Source organism: Ranitomeya imitator, chromosome 6 (assembly GCF_032444005.1).
Source record: "Ranitomeya imitator isolate aRanImi1 chromosome 6, aRanImi1.pri, whole genome shotgun sequence".
NCBI classification, from domain to species: Eukaryota; Metazoa; Chordata; class Amphibia; order Anura; family Dendrobatidae; genus Ranitomeya; species Ranitomeya imitator.
The window spans coordinates 152,591,874-152,612,941 of record NC_091287.1 but is presented as its reverse complement, the minus strand read 5'-3'; the positions used below and the strand labels follow the sequence as shown (position 1 = coordinate 152,612,941).

Here is a 21,068-nt window from a genome sequence, read left to right as displayed (position 1 = left end):
CGTTTGGCAGACTCAAGATAAGTCAAATTCTTGTGATCTGTCAAGACCACCACGCGATGCTTGGCTCCTTCCAGCCAATGACGCCACTTCCTTCCAGCCAATGACGCCACTCCTCGAATGCCCACTTCATGGCCAACAATTCACGATTACCAACATCATAGTTACGCTCAGCAGGCGAAAACTTTCTAGAAAAGAAAGCACATGGCTTCATCACCGAGCCCTCAGAACTACTTTGCGACAAAACAGCCCCTGATCCAATCTCAGAAGCATCAACCTTAACCTGAAACAGAAGCGAAACATCTGGCTGGCACAACACAGGGGCAGAAGAAAAACGACGCTTCAACTCCTGAAAAGCCTCTACAGCCGCAGAAGACCAACTGACCACATCAGCACCCTTCTTGGTCAAATCAGTCAACGGTTTAGCAACAGTAGAAAAATTAGCGATGAAGCGCCGATAAAAATTAGCAAAGCCCAGGAACTTTTGCAGGCTCTTCACAGATGTCGGCTGAGTCCAATCGTAAATGGCCTGGACTTTAACAGGGTCCATCTCGATAGTAGAAGGAGAAAAAATGAACCCCAAAAATGAAACCTTCTGAACTCCAAAGAGACACTTTGACCCCTTCACAAACAAGGAATTTGCACGAAGGAACTGGAACACCATTCTGACCTGCTTCACATGAGACTCCCAATCATCCGAAAAGACCAAAATATCATCCAAATACACAATCAGGAATTTATCCAGGTACTCTCGGAAGATGTCATGCATAAAGGACTGAAATACTGATGGAGCATTGGAAAGCCCGAATGGCATAACCAGGTACTCAAAATGGCCCTCGGGCGTATTAAATGCTGTTTTCCATTCATCGCCTTGTTTAATACGCACAAGATTATACGCCCCTCGAAGATCTATCTTGGTGAACCAACTAGCCCCTTTAATACGAGCAAACAAATCAGACAGCAACGGCAAAGGATACTGAAATTTGACTGTAATTTTATTAAGAAGGCGGTAATCAATACAAGGTCTCAAAGAACCATCCTTCTTGGCCACAAAAAAGAACCCTGCTCCTAACGGTGATGACGACGGGCGAATATGGCCTTTCTCCAAGGATTCCTTTATATAACTCCGCATAGCGGCGTGTTCTGGCACAGATAAATTGAACAATCGGCCCTTAGGAAACTTACTACCAGGAATCAAATTAATTGCACAATCGCAATTCCTATGAGGAGGTAGGGCACTGGCTTTGGGCTCATCAAATACATCCCGATAATCCGACAAAAACTCTGGAGCTTCAGAAGGAGTGGAAGACGAAATAGACAAAAATGGAACATCACCATGTACCCCCTGGCAACCCCAGCTGGACACAGACATAGATTTCCAGTCCAATACTGGATTATGAACCTGTAGCCATGGCAACCCCAAAACGACCACATCATGCAGATTATGCAACACCAGAAAGCGGATATCCTCCTGATGTGCAGGAGCCATGCACATGGTCAATTTGGTCCAATACTGAGGCTTATTCTTGGCCAAAGGCGTAGCATCAATTCCTCTCAATGGAACAGGATACTGCAAGGGCTCCAAGAAAAAACCACAGCGCCTAGCATACTCCAAGTCCATCAAATTCAGGGCAGCGCCTGAATCCACAAATGCCATAACAGAATAGGATGACAAAGAGCAAATCAGAGTAACAGACAATAGAAATTTAGACTGTACCGTACCAATGGTGGCAGACCTAGCGAACCGCTTAGTGCGCTTAGGACAATCGGAGATAGCATGAGTGGAATCACCACAGTAAAAACATAGCCCATTCCGACGTCTGTGTTCTTGCCGTTCAGCTCTGGTCAAAGTCCTATCACATTGCATAGGCTCAGGCCCATGCTCAGATAGTATCGCCAAATGGTGCACAGCTTTACGCTCACGCAAGCGTCGATCGATCTGAATGGCCAAGGACATAGACTCATTCAGACCAGCAGGCATGGGAAACCCCACCATGACATCCTTAAGGGCTTCAGAGAGACCCTTTCTGAAGATTGCTGCCAGGGCACATTCATTCCACTGAGTGAGCACAGACCACTTTCTAAACTTCTGACAATATATCTCCGCTTCATCCTGACCCTGACACAGAGCCAGCAAGATTTTCTCTGCCTGATCCACTGAATTACGTTCGTCATAAAGCAATCCAAGCGCCAGGAAAAACGCATCAACATCACGCAATGCTGGATCTCCTGGCGCGAGGGAAAATGCCCAGTCTTGAGGGTCACCACGTAACAAAGAAATAATGATCTTTACTTGTTGAACAGGGTAACCTGAGGAGCGAGGTTTCAAGGCAAGAAACAATTTACAATTATTTTTGAAATTCAAGAACTTAGATCTATCACCAAAAAACAAATCAGGAATTGGAATCCTAGGCTCTGACATCGGATTCTGAACCACAAAATCTTGAATGTTTTGTATCATTGTAGTGAGATTATCCATCCAAGAGGACAGACCTTGAATGTCCATGTTTACACCAGTGTCCTGAACCACCCAGAGGTAAAGGGGAAAATAGAGACAAAACACACTGCAAAGAAAAAAAAATGGTCTCAGAACTTCTTTTATCCCTCTATTGAGATGCACTAGTACTTTGGGCCACCTGTACTGTTATGACCTGGTGGTCAGGACAATAATGGACCTGGTGGTTAAGAGCACACGGAATGACCTGATAGTTACTGATAATAAGGACGAGCTCTGGGACGTGGGAACTCTGCTGACCGCAATCCCTAAACCTATCAAACACTAGAAATAGCCGTGGATTGCGCCTAACGCTCCCTATGCAACTTGGCACAGCCTAAGAAACTAGCTAGCCCTGAAGATAGAAAAATAAAGCCTACCTTGCCTCAGAGAAATTCCCCAAAGGAAAAGGCAGCCCCCCACATATAATGACTGTGAGTAAAGATGAAAATACAAACACAGAGATGAAATAGATTTAGCAAAGTGAGGCCCGACTTACTGAACAGACCGAGGATAGGAAAGGTTACTTTGCGGTCAGCACAAAAACCTACAAAAAGACCACGCAGAGGGCGCAAAAAGAACCTCCGCACCGACTCACGGTGTGGAGGCGCTCCCTCTGCGTCCCAGAGCTTCCAGCAAGCAAAAAGACAAATCAAATAGCAAGCTGGACAGAAAAATAGCAAACCAAAGAAATATAAGCTGGAACTTAGCTTCTGATGGGAAGACAGGTCACAAGAACGATCCAGGAGTGAACAGACCAATACTGGAACATTGACAGGTGGCATGGAGCAAAGATCTAAGTGGAGTTAAATAGAGCAGCAGCTAACGAATTAACCTCGTCACCTGTGAAATTCAGAAACACCCACCAGAGGAAGTCCATGGACAGAACCAGCCGAAGTACCATTCATGACCACAGGAGGGAGCCCGACAACAGAATTCACAACACACAAGAGTTCACAGTCATGTGGGTCGTGATGAATGGATGACTCATTTTCTTTCATTACCAGGACTTTCATCTACTCCACAGCTTGCCCAAGCTTTCTTCAGGTAGATTTTTTTTACTTCACAGCCTCTTTTTTCATATAATCTCTGACCAATATATACAATCTGCTTCCAGGTTGTGGCGTGCACTCTGCAAAATTCTGAAAAAGAAAATAAAAAAATAAAAAATCTTCTGCTAATTGTGTCCAAAAGTGAGCCTCCTGCTGTAAACAGTGCTTTACAGGACATCCATGACATTTTTACACTTGGCTCAATCTAATTTAGAACCAGCTGAAGCTAAACCTGAGGAGTACAGATAAACATCACTCACCCATTCTCAACATCTTTACTAGTAATAGCGTGCGGTGACCACACGAACACTGCCGGAAAAAGCCGAAGACTGCCGAGTGCAGTGAATACAGCTGGAAGGTAATGAGCGGCCCTGAAAGCAGATGCGGCCGGGAGACAGCAGGATGGGAGAACGCGTCGCTGGACAGGTAAGCATAATTATAATGTTTATTATTAATTTTATGCTTTCTTTTACAGCTCCCCGCTCCATCCCATATTTGTAAAGTACAAGTTTGGGGTTCAGACACAAGTTCGCGTCATCTCTGGCCCCAAACTCAAACTTTACAGAAAAATTCAGGCGAACCCACCGATCCCGAACATTTGGGGGTTCACCCATCACTAATTGTGATATTATCCTCAATCACAAATCTATATAACAATGAACTGGGTAGATTGTTAAATGAATAAGATGCTGCCATTGTCTGTACGTAGTGATTCAAGTATGTTATGCCAAGTGCTGCTCATATAAAAGTTGGGTGGCCCACTCTTGTACCTGGGGCCCACCAGAGGATTCTCCTGTTCTCCTGTGAGCCAGTACAAGACTGGCTATGGTAACCCAGTTGCACCTCTTATGACATCTTTTAAGATCACTCAGGCAGGCTGCTTGCCTCCTGAATATTTAGTTAGGGACACATACTTCTTTTATTCATTGAACCAACCCAGCTCTATTACTGCCTTGCTCTGTTGCAACTTTTTCACAGTGTGCTACCTGACTAACATCTGATGTATCTGAGTGCTATCTGCACATCCAAGTTTGCTGTTTCAAGGTATTGCCTGCACATGTAACTCAGCTGGAACTTGGTTTCTGACTGCTGCCTCAGCTATTCCAAAGTGCTGCCTACACACTCAGCTCTGTAACTCAAAGGTAAATGACTACTTTCTGCTGTTCTGAGCTGCTGTTTGCACATTCAACCCTGCTGCAACCAGGTGCCTAACTGCCAACTCAGCTTTGCTGTTTCCGGGTGCTGTTTGCTCACTTGGCTCTGGTACACCCAAGTATCTGCTGGATTAGCTCTGCTGTTCCAGGATGCTTTCTACAGACTAGGTCTTTCATCGAGGTACCAGTCAGCAGACTCCTCTCAACTGTTCCTGTGTTCAGTCCTCACATTGAAGTCATGCTTGTCAGTTTCTCCTGCTCTGCTAATTATCATGTCTGAGCATTTCCAGCTCCACTAATTCTCTCTCCATCTGTCTAGCATATCCATCTCTTCTGGTACTCGCTATTCAACATGTCACCTGGCTTGTCCTGCTCTGCTATGTCACCGACACCTGTGGCTCAAGTTTCTTACCTTGACCAATGGCTTTGCAAATCCTCTTCACTAGCTCAGCCTATTATTGAAGCATTAGACTTACAGTTTCAAAAAATGAGTGTAAATGCTGTATGTCAAGGTCATGGTGTATTGCAGTTTTATCAATTAGGAAGCCACACAAAGACAGGACACTAATATACTTTTAAGGATAAAAATCTCTCTTTTTTTCAATGAACAGACATACTACATAAGCACAAGCTCATCCTGAATAACTTGGAAACAGGGATAGTATCACAGACTTCAGTAGTAGAGAGCTGGCTCTGAGCTAAAGAACTGGAGACAACCAAACACCTGAAAGGGATCAACAAATGAAACCAGATGAGACTGAGTCAATAGATAATATGTTCTCCTTCATTTTTGTATATGGCTTTTGGCTGCCATATGTTTTTATGTTGTTGTTAAACCTTGTTAGACAGACAGAAATATCCACCCTGTCCATTTTACAATTATCCTGAAGTAAAGCTTAATAATAGTCATACAATATAGAGGTGATAAAAGTAAAGCTTTTTTGGCTGCTACACAGCACTAAACCTTTGCCGCTCCTAGGCTATAAAATTTTGATTTAAGTGGACAAATCTTTTTCCTGGCTACCAATTTGTGTTTCCAACTCAGCATTTCCTCTGAGAGACAACTTGGTCCACTTATGGTAGAACATAGTTTCCATTCAACATGCTGTGCTACTCTAGAAGGGTTAAAAGTTACAGATTTTTATTTTTTTCTCTTAATATATCTATGTAACAGTTGGCCGACACATGAGACACTTACCATTCACAAGGTATTCTCATTTGAGAAAAATAGGAAATTGCATAGGATTACTATTTTACTGCTCTTTACGTCTCCGCGTTTTTCCTATGTAATTTTTGTCAGACGAAAAATAGAAATCCACACTTAATTTTGAATTGTTTGTATCCTGTAGTTTATTAACTTTGTCAGTTCAGGCAAAATGGATTAGTAAAGTAGGCTTAGACGATTTTGAAAATTCTGGCTTGATTATTGTGCTACTCAGAAAATGGATGAAATGTTTCTGTATCACGGAATATCTAGAGAAAAGAGCAGTCCTAACACATCTTGTAACATTTACTTATTGAGCCACACTGACTAAGCATGCTTAAGGCAAAATAATTTTCTTTGGTAGAGCACAAAGTATTGAATCAATAGACTACTGTATAATATTCCTAGAGCAGTGGAAATAAATCTCTCAGAGAAGATTGGATAATGATATGTTGGCTATGTTTGGAAAGTGTCATAATTATGGTTTGAAGATGAGAAAATGTTAGGAAGAATCAAATACAACATTGTTTCTCACTGCCTAGAATAATAAATAGCATCTCTTTTAACGTGTGCAGCAGTTTATTTTTTTATAGATTATCAATCTTGAGAACTAGTTATGGACAGAAGATGATTTAGTTAATTTCATAATGACTAAAACTAAACATTTTGGCCAAGATCAAACAAATGTTCTTTTATTGCCCTGATATTGCCCCATTTGTTTCACTTGAGCAATACTGAAAACTAAATAGTAGAGCAGATTTACCCTTTAAAAGGAGCCTGTCATGGCCTCCGTGCCCCCAGAACCACCAGGAGTTGTGTCTGCATATGTAAACCCTGCCTAACAGTTCCTTTATTACATTACACACATAAACATATCTTTAGAAAAAGTATTTCTTAAATCCGTTTATGATATGTAATTGAGGGATTTGACAAGTCGGTGAGGCGTTGGTGTCTCCAGACTATAGTCCTCCAACTTAGCATGTTATCATGCTCCTGTGCGAGTGATAGCATAGCTTACAAGTGGCAGCGTCATTGCTATACTTACCTCGCACATGCGCATGGCTTTTATCCCTCACTGCATTCATCCTCTAAAGTCGGGTGTACGTGTCCTGGCTTCACTGCATGATCGAATGTGCAGAAATCTACCGATAATGCGCAGTACACCTCTCTGAAGCCAGGACACGTACACCCGGCTTCAGAGGATGAATGCAATGAGGGAAAAAAGCTGCGTATGTGCGAGGTAAGTAAACTCTAGCGATGACGCCGGCATTTGTGGGCCATCTATTCTGGGGACACTAACTCTCCATCGACTATTTGAAGCCCTCATTTTCATACAGTATCATAAACGGACTTTAGAAATTCTTTGTGTATGTAATATATACTTGATGTATGTAATTTATGTATGTAATGTAATAAAGGGGCTGTTAGGCAAGGTATTTACATATGCAGACACAACTGCTGGTGGTTCTGGGGGCAAGCAGGACCTGACAATTTCCCTTTAAACAAAATCTGTTACTACATTGGACCTATCTAAGCTATTAATAAGGGCATACAGGTTATAGACTACTGAAAAAGTCCTACCTGTTTGCCTCATATCAGATGCCTTGTTTTTAAGAAATCATCTTTTATCACTTTATATAAATTACTTCTTCCAGGCTCTGGAGAGGATGTTGCCTGGAAAATAACTCTGCCTCCAGAACTTGTTATAAATATAAGGGGGAGTTACCAGTGTGGTGTGTAATGGCTGCTCTCTGTTCTCCTGATCTCACTGCAGAGCTGTGTGTGATTATAATTGACACATCTGCAGGTTCCTCTCAGCTTCAGCAATACAGCAGTGCTCAGAGAGATGCAAAAAATGTGTTTGCAAGAAGACAAATTTAATTTCTCCTGTTCTGTGTTAGTTGCTTGTCTCACTAGTAACTCCCCTTCATGTAAAATAATCTCTGGAGGCAGAATTATCTTCCAGGCACTCTCCTTCCCATAGCCTGGAAGAGGTAATTCATATAAAGTGATAAAAGATAATTTCTCAACAACAAGGTATCTGATATGAGGCATACAGATAGGACTTTTTTCAGTAGTCTGTAACCTGTATGCCCATATTAAGGGCACATACCCATCACCATAATAAAAAGTGGTCCAGTATCGGTCAAAGCTGACATCAAGCCACTTACCAATGCACCAGGGCAAGTGAGAAGAGCGAGACTAAGTGCCAGAATTGGTGCACCCTATGGATGCACCTTTTCTGGGGCTGCTGAGTGATGATGTTTTTAGTCTGGGATGGAGCCTATATCCATGACTCCTTCCTAGCCTATTAATATCAGCCCACAGCTGTCTGCCTATCCTTTGCTGGTTATTAATTATAGGAGGACCCTACCTCATTTTTTGAGTGGTCCCCCATTTTAATAACCAATAAAACTAAGTATACAGCTGTGAGCTGATATTAACAGCATGGGAAGCTCCATGGGTATTACCCCCTTCTCAGGCTATAAACATCTGTCACCAGCTGTTCTCTTTCCCTCTGATGGTTAATAAAATTTGAGGGGATCCCACACCATTTTTTCTAAAAATAGTTTATTTAGTAACAAAATATGTGTCATTAAGCTACACATGCACTGTAATAATTACATATGTCACTTATATCTTTATATCAATCTATTCTATGTGTGTATATTTTGAGGAGTAGATTCTCTCCACTGCTTCACAAGGTAGTCATAGGAACAGTTCTGGTAGTAAATCACCTGCTGGTTTATTGTACAAAGCATAAACCTTTTCAGGGTTCATAAAAATAAACAGAGCCTTTATGGCATAAAGGTAAAACAAAGATAAAGTTTGTCAGAGTCCTCATCCTGCATGCTTCATTGCAGGTAACGCACACAGTGTCCTTAGCTCTTATGGGAGCCACTTGGGAGTTCTACCTCTCTCCCAACACACACCCCCTGACTGAACCACAGGTTCAGGTATATACCACATGTACTGGTCACATGATCATGACCTCACTGCAAGGTTTTCAAACACTTGCAGCTCCTGCAGGGAAAGGAATACAGTGAGCACCCTCCCTTCCGCACTGCGGTTGCTCATATAAAACCGGCCCATTGAACCCTGTACATGGCCTCTCAGCACCTAGTGTGCTGGAAGCACAAAAACACTCCGGTTTCACATCACTGATCGCTGCATGCACAGTGACACATACCTCCCTTTGTCTTCAAAGCCAGTGACTCTGTCACATATTCCCCCCTCTGCCCAAAGCCAGAGTTTTAGCACCAACAGACTCCAGATAGGGAATTTGGGAGAGGGCATTCACGTTGCCATGTAACTTCCCAGGCCTGTGTTCGACATGAAATAAAAAGTCCTGAAGAGCTAAGAACCACCTAGTCACCCTGGTGTGCTCACTCTTTTTCTCACTCAATCATCTAAGTGGGGCATGGTCTGACACCAATTTGAATCTGCGGCCCAGAAGGTAGTACTTTAGAGTTTCTACGGCCCACTTTATGGCCAAACACTTCTTCTCTACAATTGCATAATTTTTATAGCATGAAGACAGTTTTCGGCTCAGATACAGGATGGGATTCTCTTCTGTTCATTTCTTGTGAGAGTACCACTCCTAATCCAGACTCTGAAGCATCGATCTGTAACACGAACTCCTTCTTAAAGACTGGTGCGACCAGGACCGGATGCCTACACAGAGCCCGCTTGAGTTTATAAAATGCCCACTCTGTTTCAGGAGCCCATTTTACTACAGTCGGCCTGGTTCCACCGAGGAGATCCATTAACGGTGCGGCAATCATGGGAAAGTTTGGGATAAACTGCCGATAATAGCCCACAATCCCAAGAAATGCCCTCACTTGCTTCTTGGAAAGAATTGCCTCTATCTTATTCCATTGGGGCTTGATAACACCACTCCCGACGATGTAGCCCAAGTAACTCCTCCTTTCCAATGGCACATTTCTGCAGGTTTATTGTAAACCCCGCTTTCCTCAAGGCATCGAGCACCGCCTGTACTTTTGGGAGATGCGAACTCTAGTCATGACTGAAGATTACGATGTCATCCAAGTAAGTGGTGGCATACTTCCTATGTGGTGCCAAGATCCGATCCATTGCCCTCTGGAAGGTAGCGGGGGCCCCCTGCAGACCAAATGACATCCTGGTGTAATGGAAGCAGCCATCCAGCATCGAGAAAGCCATCTTCTCTTTGGCACTCTGTGACATGGGAATCTGCCAGTATCCCTTCATTAGGTCATGGGTTGTGATATACCTCGCGGGTTCCAAGTCGCTCAATAAGTTCATCCACATAGTGCTTCGGGTATGTGTCAACACTGGACACCTCATTGAGGTTGCGTAGTCATTGCAAAACCACTACTCACCACTGGGTTTTGGTACGAGGACGATGGGAATGGACCAGCCACTTTTTCATTTTTCTATGACCCCGAGGTCCAGCATCCTCTTCACCTCTTGTGATATTATCTGCTGGCGTTAGTATGTTGTGTTCAAAGAACTGAGTGCCCTGGCAAATCCAAGAATAGATCACAGTTCTGCAGCAGCAGCTCTTGACATTGCTGCTTCTGGGCTGGCATTAACATCTCTGCAATCATGACCTCCTTGACCTTGGCTTCAGGACAGACCCCCACAGGCAAAGAGTTTCCAGCGGTTCATGGTCCTGCCAGGGTTTGAGCAAGTTCACATGGTACACCTGGTACAGCTTCCTGTGAATGGGCTGGTGTACCTTATAATTCACATTCACAATTTTCTCCACGACTTCATACGGGCCTTGCCATTTGGCGAGGAACTTGCTCTCCACTGTTGATATGAGCACTAGCATGTGGTCACCGGGCTGAAACTGCCTCAGCCTTGCTGATCGGTTGTACATTGTGTCTTGGGCCTCCTGCGCCTGGAGCAGATGTTCCTTCACAATGGGCATTACATGAGCCATCTTTTCCTGCAGCTGGGTGACATGCTCTATCACAATTTGGTGTGGCATGACCTCAGCTTCCTAGGTTTCCTTGGCGATGTCCAGGAGCCCTCGTGAATGCTGGCCATATAGAAGCTCAAACGGTGAGAACTCCATGGATGTCTGTGGAACTTTTCTAATGGAGAAAAGCAAGAACAAGAGCAGGAGCATGGCCTTCAATGTCTTTTGGAACTGCTCCACTAGGCCATTGGTTTGTGGATGGTACATGGACGTTCGCAGCTGAGCGGTCTTGAGGACTCTGCACAGCTCCCGCATCACTTTGCTCATAAACAGCATTCCCTGATCCGTCAAAATTTCCTTGGGCAAACCGGTCCTGGCAAAGATGTATACCAGCTCCCGGGCGATACTCTTAGCTGAAAAGTTCGTCAGCGGCACTGTCTAGGGTATTAGGTCGCATAATGCATAGCCACCGGGATGTATTAATGGCCTCATTCCGACTTAACAAGAGGACCCACCAAGTCCATAGCGATTCTCTCAAAGGGAATTTCTATCACAGGCAATGGAACTAAGGGGCATCTGAAGTCAAATACAGGGGCAGTTATCTGGCAGGTAGGGCAAGACCTACAGCAATCTAGAATCTCACGGTAACAATCTGGCCAATAAAATCTCTGCAGTACTCTCTCCTTTGTTTTCTCTACCCTTAGATGACCACCCAGTATATGTGCATGGGCCATATCTAGAACACTCCGCTGGTACAATGTCAAAACTAACAGCTGTTCCACAATTTCTCCACCCCTCAATTTAGTCACCCGATACATTAGCTTGCTAGTCACAGCAAAATGAGGGAACCTGGTGTTAGCCCCTGGCTCTTGAGCAACACCATTAAATACAGTGACATTTTCAAAAGCATATTTCAATGTGAGGTTTCAAAGCTAAGCAGTCCCGAAGTTCTCTCCGAGCACCTCTAAGTCAGGGAAGCTGGGTTCCTTCTGTATAGTCTCATTCTCCTCTCCAGATAGGACACAAAGGGGAAATTCAATTACCTCAGCTCCCGACGGAGTTACCTTCAGAGGAGCCTGCCTTTGAACTGGTACACTTGGTATAGGCCCTTTCTGCCACAAGTCCCAGAATAGAGAAAATTCACGACCCCGTATGACGGGATGGATCAAGTCTCTCACTACCCCAACCTCATGGGTCTTATCATTACAGTCTGTCCCCATAGTCACTTTGGCAACAGGGTAGTCCTTGGCATCTCCATGTATGCAGCGGGCACCGACCAACTTATTGGGGATTTCCTGTTGGGGAAGTGCAGCTCTGATTATTGTCATCAGACTTCCAGAGTCCAGCAGCGCGAGGACCCTCGCCCCATTGATGGAGATGGCATACAACACAACTGGGGACCGTTGCTGGATTAACAGTCCACACCACAGACTGAGTAAGCATAATACGAGCTCCTTCTGCCGAGACTACATTCCATAGGTTCAGGGGCATATTGCTCTGGGTGGCTAAGTGCCCAGGATTGAGACACTGCCAACGGACCACATCTTTCATCTCCGTCTTAGAGGTCCCCTCAGCAGGATTGAGTCATCCCTCAGTTGTGGGCCTAGCCACCCTCTTTGGTGATCCTGCCCCATTTTGGGTACCCTAGTACAGGGACGTAGTAATGTCTAGTCTCCCCAGGATTTCTCCACCATCTGGTACCTCTAAACAAGTCCAACCAAATTGTTTGCATTCCGGGGGTCACTCTGGGCAGCCCAGGTCTGTATTGGCCTGGGTAAGGAGTGAGTGAATTGGTCCTTCAAAACCCGCTCAACCATCTGGGCCAGAGTGTACAACTCTGGCTGCAGCCACTTTCAGGTGTAGAAATGTCGAACATCTGTGAGCGGGGAGGTTTATTGCCAGCATATGATCAACGGTGAACTCATTGAGCCCTTATAGACATTGTCACCCCCAGACGTGCCAATATCTCAGATTTTAATTTCTCATACTCCTTGGCATCCTGGAGGGCTAAGTCATAATATGCCTTCTGGGGTTCTCCCGTCAGATATGGCACCAGTACCTCTGCCCACTGCTCCAGCGGACGTCTCTCCCATTCATCCACCCACTCAAAAACAGTCAAGAAGGCTTCCACAACATCCCCTGGGGTCATTTTCTGCATAACTCGCCTTACCATTTTCCGGGCGTATGCATCATCTTATGGAGATGAGGAGGAGACCGTCAGCCCTACCTGAACTGCTTCAGCGAGGAGCTCCAATTGTTGCGTTAGCGCCTCCTGCTGCTGCCGCTGCTGCTGTTCAGATTGATGAAGCTGCTATACCAGCAGCAGCCGCTATTAACTAGTTAAATGCCACTGTCAAACGCAGACAGCGGCATTTAACTACCGCTTCCCGCCACCCGGATCGGGGGTCAGTGATGCATCGGCATAGTAACCAGAGGTCTCCTTGAGACCTCTATGGATGCTGATGCCAGCTTGCTGTGAGCGCCACCCTAACATAGTAACATAGTTAGTAAGGCCGAAAAAAGACATTTGTCCATCCAGTTCAGCCTATATTCCATTATAATAAATACCCAGATCTACGTCCTTCTACAGAACCTAATAATTGTATGATACAATATTGTTCTGCTCCAGGAAGAGATCCAGGCCTCTCTTGAACCCCTCGACTGAGTTCGCCATCACCACCTCCACCTCCTCAGGCAAGCAATTCCAGATTCTCACTGCCCTAACAGTAAAGAATCCTCTTCTATGTTGGTGGAAAAACCTTCTCTCCTCCAGACGCAAAGAATGCCCCCTTGTGCCCGTCACCTTCCTTGGTATAAACAGATCCTCAGCGAGATATTTGTATTGTCCCCTTATATACTTATACATGGTTATTAGATCGCCCCTCAGTCGTCTTTTTTCTAGACTAAATAATCCTAATTTCGCTAATCTATCTGGGTATTGTAGTTCTCCCATCCCCTTTATTAATTTTGTTGCCCTCCTTTGTACTCTCTCTAGTTCCATTATATCCTTCCTGAGCACCGGTGCCCAAAACTGGACACAGTACTCCATGTGCGGTCTAACTAGGGATTTGTACAGAGGCAGTATAATGCTCTCATCATGTGTATCCAGAACTCTTTTAATGCACCCCATGATCCTGTTTGCCTTGGCAGCTGCTGCCTGGCACTGGCTGCTCCAGGTAAGTTTATCATTAACTAGGATCCCCAAGTCCTTCTCCCTGTCAGATTTACCCAGTGGTTTCCCGTTCAGTGTGTAATGGTGATATTGATTCCCTCTTCCCATGTGTATAACCTTACATTTATCATTGTTAAACCTCATCTGCCACCTTTCAGCCCAAGTTTCCAACTTATCCAGATCCATCTGTAGCAGAATACTATCTTCTCTTGTATTAACTGCTTTACATAGTTTTGTATCATCTGCAAATATCGATATTTTACTGTGTAAACCTTCTACCAGATCATTAATGAATATGTTGAAGAGAACAGGTCCCAATACTGACCCCTGCGGTACCCCACTGGTCACAGTGACCCAGTTAGAGACTATACCATTTATAACCACCCTCTGCTTTCTATCACTAAGCCAGTTACTAACCAATTTACACACATTTTCCCCCAGACCAAGCATTCTCATTTTGTGTACCAACCTCTTGTGCGGCACGGTATCAAACACTTTGGAAAAATCGAGATATACCACGTCCAATGACTCACCGTGGTCCAGTCTATAGCTTACCTCTTCATAAAAACTGATTAGATTGGTTTGACAGGAGCGATTTCTCATAAACCCATGCTGATATGGAGTTAAACAGTTATTCTCATTGAGATAATCCAGAATAACATCCCTCAGAAACCCTTCAAATATTTTACCAACAATAGAGGTTAGACTTACTGGCCTATAATTTCCAGGTTCACTTTTAGAGCCCTTTTTGAATATTGGCACCACATTTGCTATGCGCCAGTCCTGCGGAACAGACCCTGTCGCTATAGAGTCACTAAAAATAAGAAATAATGGTTTATCTATTACATTACTTAGTTCTCTTAGTACTCGTGGGTGTATGCCATCCGGACCCGGAGATTTATCTATTTTAATCTTATTTAGCCGGTTTCGCACCTCTTCTTGGGTTAGATTGGTGACCCTTAATATAGGGTTTTCATTGTTTCTTGGGATTTCACCTAGCATTTCATTTTCCACCGTGAATACCGTGGAGAAGAAGGTGTTTAATATGTTAGCTTTTTCCTCGTCATCTACAACCATTCTTTCCTCACTATTTTTTAAGGGGCCTACATTTTCAGTTTTTATTCTTTTACTATTGATATAGTTGAAGAACAGTTTGGGATTAGTTTTACTCTCCTTAGCAATGTGCTTCTCTGTTTCCTTTTTGGCAGCTTTAATTAGTTTTTTAGATAAAGTATTTTTCTCCCTATAGTTTTTTAGAGCTTCAATGGTGCCATCCTGCTTTAGTAGTGCAAATGCTTTCTTTTTACTGTTAATTGCCTGTCTTACTTCTTTGTTTAGCCACATTGGGTTTTTCCTATTTCTAGTCCTTTTATTCCCACAAGGTATAAACCGCTTACACTGCCTATTTAGGATGTTCTTAAACATTTCCCATTTATTATCTGTATTCTCATTTCTGAGGATATTGTCCCAGTCTACCAGATTAAGGGCATCTATAAGCTGTTCAAACTTTGCCTTCCTAAAGTTCAATGTTTTTGTGACTCCCTGACAAGTCCCCCTAGTGAAAGACAGGTGAAACTGCACAATATTGTGGTCGCTATTTCCTAAATGCCCAACCACCTGCAGATTTGTTATTCTGTCAGGTCTATTAGATAGTATTAGGTCTAAAAGTGCTGCTCCTCTGGTTGGATTCTGCACCAATTGTGAAAGATAATTTTTCTTGGTTATTAGCAGAAACCTGTTGCCTTTATGGGTTTCACAGGTTTCTGTTTCCCAGTTAATATCCGGGTAGTTAAAGTCCCCCATAACCAGGACCTCATTATGGGTTGCAGCTTCATCTATCTGCTTTAGAAGTAGACTTTCCATGCTTTCTGTTATATTTGGGGGTTTGTAACAGACCCCAATGAGAATTTTGTTACCATTTTTCCCTCCATGAATTTCAACCCATATGGACTCGACATCCTCATTCCCTTCGCTAATATCCTCCCTTAAAGTGGACTTTAGACAAGACTTTACATAGAGACAAACCCCTCCTCCTCTCCGATTTTTACGATCCTTTCTAAACAGACTGTAACCCTGTAAGTTAACTGCCCAGTCATAGCTTTCATCTAACCATGTCTCGGTTATTCCCACTATGTCAAAGTTACCTGTAGATATTTCTGCTTCTAGTTCTTCCATCTTGTTTGTCAGGCTTCTGGCGTTTGCGAGCATGCAGTTCAGAGGATTTTGTTTTGTTCCAATCTCCTCACTGTGGATTGTTTTAGAAATGATCTTACCTCCCTTCTGAGTATGTTTTCCTGGGTCGTCTTTGTTCGAGTCTAATGTTTTTCTTCCCGTCCCCTCTTCTTCTAGTTTAACGCCCTCCTGATGAGTGTAGCGAGTCTTCTGGCGAATGTGTGTTTCCCAGGTTTGTTGAGGTGTAGTCCGTCTCTGGCGAGGAGTCCATCATACCAGTAATTCACACCGTGGTCCAGGAATCCAAATCCTTGTTGTCTGCACCATCGTCTTAGCCAGTTGTTTGCATCAAGGATCCTGTTCCATCTCCTGGTGCCATGCCCGTCTACTGGAAGGATAGAAGAAAAAACTACCTGTGCATCCAGTTCCTTTACTTTCTTCCCCAACTCTTCAAAGTCCTTGCAGATTGTCGGTAGGTCCTTCCTTGCCGTGTCATTGGTGCCAACATGTATCAGAAGAAATGGGTGGACGTCCTTGGAGCTGAAGAGCTTTGGTATCCTATCGGTCACATCCTTGATCATCGCACCTGGAAGGCAGCATACTTCTCTTGCAGTTATGTCCGGTCTGCAGATGGCTGCTTCTGTGCCTCTCAGTAGTGAGTCTCCCACCACCACCACTCTTCGTTGCTTCTTGGCTGTACTTTTTGCTGTCACTTGTTGCTGTGTGCCCTTTTCTTTTTTGCTTGCTGGTATTGCTTCATTCTTAGGTGTGCCATCTTCATCCTCTACAAAGATTTGATATCGGTTCTTCAGTTGTGTGGTTGGTGATTTCTCCATGGTCTTCTTGCTTCTTTTGGTCACATGCTTCCACTCATCTGCTTTTGGAGGTTCTCTGACACTTTTTGCACCTTCTGTGACCAGTAGGGATGCTTCTGTTCTGTCTAGAAAGTCTTCATTCTCTTTGATGAGTTTCAAAGTTGCTATTCTTTCTTCCAGACCCCGCACCTTTTCTTCTAAAAGGGCCACTAGTCTACACTTCTGACAGGTGAAATTGGATTCTTCTTCTGGTCGATCTGTGAACATGTAGCACATGCTGCAGCTCACCATGTAGGTTGTCACATCTGCCATGTTGCTCCTAGATCCTGCTGGCTTGCTGTGTGTTTTCCTTCTTGTGTAATCTACTCAGCCAAGCTCTCTTGCAATAATGTCCTACAGGCAAAAATTTGGTTTGGTGATGCTTTCGAAGCAGCTGGTCCCGGCTGTACCCAACGATCTTCTAGCTTAGGGAGACTTCGCTTCTCCCAGAAGGCACCTGGAATATGCAAATTAGCCTCCTGAAGCTTGAATCCCTGGTTTGGTGATGCTTTCGAAGCAGCTGGTCCCGGCTGTACCCAACGATCTTCTAGCTTAGGGAGACTTCGCTTCTCCCAGAAGGCACCTGGAATATGCAAATTAGCCTCCTGAAGCTTGAATCCCTGGTTTGGTGATGCTTTCGAAGCAGCTGGTCCCGGCTGTACCCAACGATCTTCTAGCTTAGGGAGACTTCGCTTCTCCCAGAAGGCACCTGGAATATGCAAATTAGCCTCCTGAAGCTTGAATCCCTGGTTTGGTGATGCTTTCGAAGCAGCTGGTCCCGGCTGTACCCAACGATCTTCTAGCTTAGGGAGACTTCGCTTCTCCCAGAAGGCACCTGGAATATGCAAATTAGCCTCCTGAAGCTTGAATCCCTGGTTTGGTGATGCTTTCGAAGCAGCTGGTCCCGGCTGTACCCAACGATCTTCTAGCTTAGGGAGACTTCGCTTCTCCCAGAAGGCACCTGGAATATGCAAATTAGCCTCCTGAAGCTTGAATCCCTGGTTTGGTGATGCTTTCGAAGCAGCTGGTCCCGGCTGTACCCAACGATCTTCTAGCTTAGGGAGACTTCGCTTCTCCCAGAAGGCACCTGGAATATGCAAATTAGCCTCCTGAAGCTTGAATCCCTGGTTTGGTGATGCTTTCGAAGCAGCTGGTCCCGGCTGTACCCAACGATCTTCTAGCTTAGGGAGACTTCGCTTCTCCCAGAAGGCACCTGGAATATGCAAATTAGCCTCCTGAAGCTTGAATCCCTGGTTTGGTGATGCTTTCGAAGCAGCTGGTCCCGGCTGTACCCAACGATCTTCTAGCTTAGGGAGACTTCGCTTCTCCCAGAAGGCACCTGGAATATGCAAATTAGCCTCCTGAAGCTTGAATCCCTGGTTTGGTGATGCTTTCGAAGCAGCTGGTCCCGGCTGTACCCAACGATCTTCTAGCTTAGGGAGACTTCGCTTCTCCCAGAAGGCACCTGGAATATGCAAATTAGCCTCCTGAAGCTTGAATCCCTGGTTTGGTGATGCTTTCGAAGCAGCTGGTCCCGGCTGTACCCAACGATCTTCTAGCTTAGGGAGACTTCGCTTCTCCCAGAAGGCACCTGGAATATGCAAATTAGCCTCCTGAAGCTTGAATCCCTGGTTTGGTGATGCTTTCGAAGCAGCTGGTCCCGGCTGTACCCAACGATCTTCTAGCTTAGGGAGACTTCGCTTCTCCCAGAAGGCACCTGGAATATGCAAATTAGCCTCCTGAAGCTTGAATCCCTGGTTTGGTGATGCTTTCGAAGCAGCTGGTCCCGGCTGTACCCAACGATCTTCTAGCTTAGGGAGACTTCGCTTCTCCCAGAAGGCACCTGGAATATGCAAATTAGCCTCCTGAAGCTTGAATCCCTGGTTTGGTGATGCTTTCGAAGCAGCTGGTCCCGGCTGTACCCAACGATCTTCTAGCTTAGGGAGACTTCGCTTCTCCCAGAAGGCACCTGGAATATGCAAATTAGCCTCCTGAAGCTTGAATCCCTGGTTTGGTGATGCTTTCGAAGCAGCTGGTCCCGGCTGTACCCAACGATCTTCTAGCTTAGGGAGACTTCGCTTCTCCCAGAAGGCACCTGGAATATGCAAATTAGCCTCCTGAAGCTTGAATCCCTGGTTTGGTGATGCTTTCGAAGCAGCTGGTCCCGGCTGTACCCAACGATCTTCTAGCTTAGGGAGACTTCGCTTCTCCCAGAAGGCACCTGGAATATGCAAATTAGCCTCCTGAAGCTTGAATCCCTGGTTTGGTGATGCTTTCGAAGCAGCTGGTCCCGGCTGTACCCAACGATCTTCTAGCTTAGGGAGACTTCGCTTCTCCCAGAAGGCACCTGGAATATGCAAATTAGCCTCCTGAAGCTTGAATCCCTGGTTTGGTGATGCTTTCGAAGCAGCTGGTCCCGGCTGTACCCAACGATCTTCTAGCTTAGGGAGACTTCGCTTCTCCCAGAAGGCACCTGGAATATGCAAATTAGCCTCCTGAAGCTTGAATCCCTGGTTTGGTGATGCTTTCGAAGCAGCTGGTCCCGGCTGTACCCAACGATCTTCTAGCTTAGGGAGACTTCGCTTCTCCCAGAAGGCACCTGGAATATGCAAATTAGCCTCCTGAAGCTTGAATCCCTGGTTTGGTGATGCTTTCGAAGCAGCTGGTCCCGGCTGTACCCAACGATCTTCTAGCTTAGGGAGACTTCGCTTCTCCCAGAAGGCACCTGGAATATGCAAATTAGCCTCCTGAAGCTTGAATCCCTGGTTTGGTGATGCTTTCGAAGCAGCTGGTCCCGGCTGTACCCAACGATCTTCTAGCTTAGGGAGACTTCGCTTCTCCCAGAAGGCACCTGGAATATGCAAATTAGCCTCCTGAAGCTTGAATCCCTGGTTTGGTGATGCTTTCGAAGCAGCTGGTCCCGGCTGTACCCAACGATCTTCTAGCTTAGGGAGACTTCGCTTCTCCCAGAAGGCACCTGGAATATGCAAATTAGCCTCCTGAAGCTTGAATCCCTGGTTTTCCAACCCTGTGGTTGGCGTTCATAGCAAGCTTGTAATTCAGCTAAATAGGAGCGATCTGATGATCGCTGCTATGTAGCAGAGCCGATCAGGCTATGCCAGCTTCTATTGAAGCATGGCAAAAGTAAAAAAAAATGTTTAAAAAAATATGAAATAATCAAAAAAAATATAAAAATTTAAATCACCTCCTTTTCGCCTCATTCAAAATAAAACAATAAAAATAAAATCAAATATACACATATTTGGTGTCGCTGCATTCAGAATCGCCTGATCTATCAATCAAAAAAAAGAACTAACCTGATCACTAAACAACGTAGCGAGAAAAAAATTAGAAACACCCGAATTACTTCTTTTGGTCGCCGCAACATTGATTAAAATGCAATAACGGGCGATCAAAAGAACGCACCAAAATGATATCACTAAAAACGTCACCTCAGTGCGCAAAACAAAAGCCCTCGCCTGACTCCAGATCACGAAGAATGGAGACGATATGGGTATCGGAAAATGGCGCAATTTTTTTTTTTTTTTAGCAAAGTTTGGAATTTTTTTTCACCACTTAGATAAAAAAAAACCTAGACATGTTTGGTGTCTATGAACTCGTAATGAACTGGAGAATCACAATGACAGGTCAGCTGTAGCATTTAGTGAACCTAGCAAAAAAGCCAAGCAAAAAACCTGCATGGGATTGCACTTTTTTTGCAATTTCACAGCACTTGGAATTTTTTTCCCATTTTCTAGTACACGACATGGTAAAACCAATGATGTCGTTCAAAAGTACAACTCGTCCTGCTAAAACAAGCCCTCACATGGCAATATTGATGGAAAAATAAAAAAAGTTATAGCTCTGGGAAGGAGGGGAGCGAAAAACGAACACGGAAAAACAGAAAATTCCAAGGTCATGAAGGGGTTAAGACATGGTTTACATAGAGTAAACCACTTAATATCCGTTATATTTTTACATATTCCTCATTAATAATGTTAGTAGTGTATGTGTGCAAAATTCGGGAGCTATAGGTGTTAAAATAAAGGGTTAAATCACGGAA

At 44.5% G+C, this 21,068-nt stretch overlaps 1 protein-coding gene across 1 annotated transcript in view; it reads left to right on the top strand.

Moving 5' to 3' along the window:
• The window catches only part of SUGCT (succinyl-CoA:glutarate-CoA transferase), a 1,605,135-nt gene that overhangs the window by 1,447,471 nt on the left and 136,596 nt on the right, over positions 1 to 21,068 (top strand). The gene's annotated exons all lie outside the window — the stretch shown is intronic.